The sequence below is a fragment of the Ovis aries genome, chromosome 21 (genome assembly GCF_016772045.2).
Source record: "Ovis aries strain OAR_USU_Benz2616 breed Rambouillet chromosome 21, ARS-UI_Ramb_v3.0, whole genome shotgun sequence".
In the NCBI taxonomy this organism is placed as follows: Eukaryota; Metazoa; Chordata; class Mammalia; order Artiodactyla; family Bovidae; genus Ovis; species Ovis aries.
In genome coordinates this window covers 2735937-2743199 of record NC_056074.1, presented here as the reverse complement: position 1 = coordinate 2743199, position 7263 = coordinate 2735937, and the positions used below count along the sequence as shown (strand labels likewise).

The following is a 7263-nucleotide window of genomic DNA, read 5'->3' as shown; positions in this document are numbered from 1 at the left end:
GTGGATCATAGAGGATCCTGCTGTGATTTATGTCTGAGAGTGTTTTGCCTATGTTCTCCTCTAGGAGTTTTATGGTTTCTGATCTTACATTTAGATCTTTAATCCATTTTGAGTTTATTTTTGTGTGCGTTGTTAGGAAGTGATCTAGTTTCATTCTTTTACAAGTGGTTGACCAGTTTTCCCAGCACCACTTGTTAAAGAGATTGTCTTTACTCCATTGTATATTCTTGCCTCCTTTGTCAAAGATAAGGTGTCCATATGTGTGTGGATTTATCTCTGGGCTTTCTATTTTGTTCCATTGATCTATATGTCTGTCTTTGTGCCAGTACCATACTGTCTTGATGACTGTGGCTTTGTAGTAGAGCCTGAAGTCAGGCAAGTTGATTCCTCCAGTTCCATTCTTCTTTCTCAAGATTGCTTTGGCTATTCGAGGTTTTTGTATTTCCATACAAATCTTGAAATTATTTGTTCTAGTTCTGTGAAAAATGTGGCTGGTAGCTTGATAGGGATTGCATTGAATTTGTAAATTGCTTTGGGTAGTATACTCATTTTCCCTATATTGATTCTTCCGATCCATGAACATGGTATATTTCTCCATCTATTAGTGTCCTCTTTGATTTCCTTCATCAGTGTTTTATAGTTTTCTATATATAGGTCTTTAGTTTCTTTAGGTAGATATATTCCTAAGTATTTTATTCTTTTCATTGCAATGGTGAATGGAATTGTTTCCTTAATTTCTTTTTCTACTTTCTCATTATTCGTGTATAGGAATGCAAGGGATTTCTGTGTGTTGATTTTATATCCTGCAACTTTACTATATTCATTGATTAGCTCTAGTAATTTTCTGGTGGAGTCTTTAGGGTTTTCCATGTAGAGGATCATGTCATCTGCAAACAGTGAGAGTTTTACTTCTTCTTTTCCAATTTGGATTCCTTTTATTTATTTTTCTGCTCTGATTGCTGTGGCCAAAACTTCCAGAACTATGTTGAATAGTAGCGGTGAAAGTGGACACTCTTGTCTTGTTCCTGACTTTAGGGGAAATGCTTTCAATTTTTCACCATTGAGGATAATGCTTGCTGTGGGTTTGTCATAGATAGCTTTTATTATGTTGAGGTATGTTCCTTCTATTCCTGCTTTCTGGAGAGTTTTTATCATAAATGGATGTTGAATTTTGTCAGAGGCCTTCTCTGCATCTATTGAGATAATCATATGGTTTTTATTTTTCAATTTGTTAATGTGGTAAATTACATTGATTGATTCACGGATATTGAAGAATCCTTGCATCCCTGGGATAAAGCCCACTTGGTCATGGTGTATGATCTTTTTAATGTGTTGTTGGATTCTGATTGCTAGAATTTTGTTGAGGATTTTTGCATCTATGTTCATCAGTGATATTGGCCTGTAGTTTTCTTTTTTTGTGACATCTTTGTCAGGTTTTGGTATTAGGGTGATGGTGGCCTCATAGAATGAGTTTGGAAGTTTACCTTCCTCTGCAATTTTCTGGAAGAGTTTGAGTAGGATAGGTGTTAGCTCTTCTCGAAATTTTTGGTAGAATTCAGCTGTGAAGCAGTCTGGACCTGGGCTTTTGTTTGCTGGAAGATTTCCGATTACAGCTTCAATTTCCGTGCTTGTGATGGGTCTGTTAAGATTTTCTATTTCTTCCTGGTTCAGTTTTGGAAAATTGTACTTTTCTAAGAATAAAAATATGGAACGCTTCACGAATTTGCATGTCATCCTTGCGCAGGGGCCATGCTAATCTTCTCTGTATCGTTCCAATTTTAGTATATGTGCTGCCGAAGCGAGCACTAGGGCACTTTCTCTTAGCTCAACTCACCATAATGTGGTTAAAAGAAACCCATTACAGATTTTTAGTAAAAAAAAAAAAAAAAAAAAAGTAGTAGAAATAAATTCTAAAAGAATTTTAAATATAAACCTTATCATATTGAAATAAGTATCAATTTAAAACACAGGTTATGGAGCTTGTGGTATGGAGTCCCAGCTGTTCTATTTGTCTACTCAACTTGAGTCAATTATTTAAGTATCTGTGCCTTTATTTCACTAAATATAAAATAAGGATAGCAGTAGCACCTACATTTTAGAGTTCTCTGAACATTAAATTGTTTTGATACTCTTAGAGATTTTTGAACAGCATCAGGTATGCCATTAGGCGCTTCTGAGACTTCATCTTCTTCAGTAACACTGTAATTAAGTACTGTATATGGGATCCAATCCAATTGTTTTGTGAACCACTCACAGTTAGATTCTTTTTGCATTCTTAAAGTCCACAAGTTTTGGCAAATAATTCATATTCCTAAAATACTTTTTGATTAAAAGCTGTTTAATATATATATTATTAGATATATTGAATATTAAAAGCTCATATATATATATATAAATTCAGTTACTCAAGTCATACTATTCTGGTTTCCAGGGTTAATAATTTATTTTTAATAAAATAATATTTTTTTGTTCTTGCTGTTGTTGTTCAATTGCTAAGTTGTGTCCAGTTCTTTCAACCCTATGGACGTTAACACACCAAGCTTCTCTGTCCTCCACTATGTCCCAGAGTTTGTTCACATTCATGTCTGTTGAGTCCATGATGCTATCTAACCATCTCATCCTCAGCTTCCCACTTCTCCTCCTGCCTTCAGTCTTTCCCAGGATCAGGGTCTTTTCCAATGAGTCGGCTCTTCTCATCAGGTGGTCAAAGTATTGGAGCTTCAGCTTCAGCATCAATCCTCCCAATGAATATTCAGGACTGATTTCCTTTAGGATTTACTGGTTTGATCTCCTTTCAGTCCAAGGGACTCTCAAGAGTCTTATCCAGCTTCATAATTTGAAAGCATCAATTCTTCAGCACTCAGCCTTCTTAAAGGTCCAACTTTCACTTCCATACATGACTACTGGAAAAACCTTAATAATAAAATAAAAAATAAAATAAAACGATGATGAATATAATAAGTAATAATACCTTCTTCAACAAATTACCCTGTGAGGTTCTACAGCAAACCTGAATAAGAATCACATTTGAAAATTCAATAACTACATTCTTATGGGAATAATAATATTCTGATAAACATTTAAATCAATTAAATATAACAAAAGTATAATTTTGATATATACTTTTTACAAATAGAAAATCAGATTTTTAAAAATTGGAAGATGCATCAGATACAATAAGTATTAATAATAATCACTGTATCTGTGGCTGTCTTCCAAAACTAGACTGTGGGATGATTGCATGAATCTGGACATGTACTGAAATGACTTAAGGATCACTTTAAGAATGATCCTTAAAATGGTGGATTTTATGGTATATAAATTGTACCTCAATAAAGCTATTTTCTGAAAAGGAAAAAATAAAATCCTGTTATTAACAATAAAAATTAGAAAGTGTGTGGGGGAATGGTGACAAAAATAAGACACATCAACTTTCTCATTTTTATAGATAAATTTTGAATAGACAAGACTGAATTTTTTAATTGTTTTGACTATAATCCACAATAACATGCATGTTTTTCATTATTATCCAGCAAAAACACACATCTTTCTTATTCAGCATCTTGCTATATTTAATTGTGAGGTAAAATGAGTTTTTAATGTTGGTAGCAGCTAAGACTTGAAATACAGTACACTAAATTGGGTTTATGACCCACTAATGTTTTGTGACCCACATTTTAAAGATTAATGACTTTGACCTTGTGTTTTCTTAATTTTTATAATTAAGATGTTGGTTCAATTATTACTTTATAAACACATCTTAGAAATAAAAATTTTTATACAAATGTATAAGATCTACAGTCTAAAAAAATACACTTAAAAACAAAATATACATATGTATGTATGTATGTAAGAGAAATGTATCAGCAAGGCAACACACAGGAAAAAAAATGGAAAACATAAATCAGAATTTAACAATAAAAACAATTTGTTCAAAATAGATGAAAACAGGTTAAACCTAATAATTATAATGCAAATAATCTAAAACTAGGTCTAAGCAATCTTATCATGTGTTGTTAAAAATAACAAAAATCAATACATTTATAATGATAAGTTCTGGTAGAGACATAATAGAAAAATAAAAATATGGTTTAATATATCAAAATCTACTAGAACTCCAGAGAAAATCAGTTTAAAAGGCAAAAGATATTTTGTTTAAAGAGTATAATTCAATGAGAAACTGATAAAATGTTTGCAAGGCATTTGATTAGTAAGAACTTTGTAATATTTTTATAACCATTATATGAGATGTATCATTTATCTATTGCTCTGCAAATTATTCAAAATGTAGCTGTGAAATCAACCACCATTTGTTATCTCAGTGTCTGTGGGTCAAGAATTCAGTAGCAGCTTAGCTGGTGGGTCTGGCTCACAGTCTCCAGATTACAGTCAAGATGGTGGCTCAGGGGGGCTGCGGTCACTTAAAAACTTGACTAGCAGTGAGGAGTCATTGCCCAGGTTGCCCATTCACATGCTTATTGACAGAAGGCCTCAGTGCACTCCCAGATAAGCCTCTCCATGGGACTGCTTGAGGGTCTACACAGCAATGGCAGCTGATTTCCCACAGACAGAGCAATCTAACAGAGAGAGCATGTTTGTGTGTTCTATAACAAATCCTTGGGGATCATATGCAGTCACTCTGACACATTCTACCAAACAGAAAGACCCTGAAACAAGGTAGAAGGAGGCTACATAAAGGCCTGGAGGTTTGGAAGCAGAAATTATTGTAGCTCAGCTTGGAGGCTGGCAACCATAAGTTTAAAAACAAAAAAATACTGCCCCAAATGCACAAAGGCTACAAGCTTCAAAACACAAGAGATACAAAAGTTAAACAAACAAAAACTCCCTAACAATTTTTAAAAATAAATACTGTAAATAATATCTGCCAGATGGTAAAAAATATATATATATATATTCCTGAAAAACCAAGTGTTAAGAATTAAGAGCAATAGAACCTTTACCTTTCTGTGCTGCTGTGCTGTCCTTAGTCACTCAGTCGTGTCCAACTCTTTGCAACCCCATGGACCATCTAGTCCATGGAACTCTCCAGGCCAGAATACTGGAGCGGGTAACCTTTCCCTTCTCCAGGGTATCTTCCCAACCCAGGGATTGAACCCAGGTCTCCCGCACTGCAGGTGTATTCTTTACAAGCTAAGCCATAAGGGAAGCCTAAGAATACTGGAGTGGGTAACCTATCCCTTCTCTAGCAGATCTTTCCGACCCAGGAATTGAACTGGAGTCTCCTGCATTGCAGGTGGATTCATTATCAGCTGAGCTATCAGGAAAGCCAGTATTATCTACTAAAGTTCTGAATGTCCTAATATCCAGTAATACTGCTTCATAGAATTTCTTGCTCTACCCTATATAACTTCTTGCATATACACGACAGAGGATATGTCCAAGTATGTTTTTAGCCACATGATTTATAATTGTAAAAAAGCTAGAAATATGATCATTTGCACTTGTTTAGTCATCTCTCTGTATGTAGAATGGTGAAACATCAAAATTTTATTTTCCTAGTTCTTTATTTCTCAAATGTACTATTATGAGTTATATCAGAAACAAAAAACCCAATGGCTAAAACAAAACAAGCCTAAAAATAAATCAATAAAAATAAAATAATATGAGCCTAGAAATAAAGTGAGTGAAGGAAGAAAGGACTGGAAATAAGTGTTTAATATGAAGCATTTCAGAGACAATACAGACAATGCTATCCCTTAGCCTTCTGATCCCATGCTAAAATGTAAGAAAAAGGACCAAGTTTAAATCCAACTTCTTAGAGCTTGGGTAGCAACCATGACCCTTGTCAGTGTCAGTTCTGGGGGATTAAAAGGGCAAGATTGAAGTGCAGTTTACTGATGGCCCTGGGCCTAATGATGGAGTCGATACTAAACAATAGAACTGGGGCAGTCCTAAGATGGTGGAGGAATAGAATGGGGAGACCACTTTCTCCCCCACGAATTCATCAAAAGAACATTTAAACGCTGAGTAAATTCCACAAAACAACTTCTGAATGCTGGCAGAGGACATCAGGCACCCAGAAAAGCAGCCCATTGTTGTCAAAAGGAGGTAGAAAAAAGTATAAAAGGCAAAAAAAGAGACAAAAGATGTACGGATGGAGCTCCATCCTGGGAAGGGAGTCTTAAAAGAGAGAAGTTTCCAAACACCAGGAAACACTCTCACTGCTGAGTCTGTGGCAAGCCTTGGAAGCACAGAGGGCAACATAACAGAGAGGAAAAATAAATAAATAATTAAAACCCACAGATTACGAGCCCAATAATAACTCCCCCAGCGGAGAAGCAGCACAGAGGCCTGCACCTGCCACTAGCAAGTGGGGGCTGGGCAGGGAGGCTCGGGCTGCATTGCGTAGAGTAAGAATCTGGCCTGAATGCCCCGAGGGCACTCTGAGCGAACTAACTAGGGCTAGCAAACAAGACTGTGGGGTAGCTCCTATGTGAAAAGCCCTAAGACACCACCAGGCCTGCGTAGAGAACAAAGGACTGAGCAGAACTGCTGCCAAGTCACTTCAGGCGTGTCCGACTCTGTGTGACCCCATAGACGGCAGCCCACCAGGCTCCCCCATCTGTGGGATTCTCCAGGCAAGAACACTGGAGTGGGTTGCCATTTCCTTCTCCAATGCATGAAAGTGAACAGAACTAGCCGGCTGCAAACCATCCCCCTCTGGTGACAGGCAGCCAGAGCCAGAAGAGAGCAATTGCAACCCCAGAGAGACATTATCTACCAAACTGCCAGCAGGCTGGTTTGCTAACTAAGACTTCTTGGGGTTCTGGACAGTCAACATCTGCCTGAGAAGGTGCACCAGTTGTACACCCAGAAAATTGAGCGGCTGGGACGGGGGAGGCAATAAGTCACAGCGACTGCGTTCGCCAAACACCTCATCACCTGAGCTGCTAGGACCTGGGAAGGGCACAAAACACAGGCCCAACCGAGTCTGCGCCTCTGAGGACTACCCAAGTGCCTGGACCTGAGCGGCTTAGACCTGGGAGGTGCATGCAGCCCAGGGCCAGCCTCGGACAGTTCCCGACAGAGCAACCTAGAGCCTGAGCAGTGTAGACACAGAGGGCACATGCACCGTGAGCGGGGGCAGGCCCAGTGTGTCTGAGGCACTGCGAGCACATGCCAGTGTTATTTGTTTGCAGTGTCCCTCCCTCCCCACAGCGCGACTGAACAAGTGAGCCTAAAAAAAGGATCCACCACCACCCCCCTCCCCTCCTTTGTGTCAGGGCAGAAATCAGACACTGA

At 37.8% G+C, this 7263-nt stretch overlaps 1 non-coding gene across 1 annotated transcript; it reads right to left on the bottom strand.

The window, feature by feature from the left end:
* Positions 1-1699: 1699 nt before the first annotated feature.
* Positions 1700-1806, bottom strand: LOC114110181 (U6 spliceosomal RNA). The gene has a single exon (XR_003586509.1). It is a non-coding gene; the product is annotated as a U6 spliceosomal RNA (small nuclear RNA).
* Between the last annotated feature and the right edge of the window lie 5457 nt (positions 1807-7263).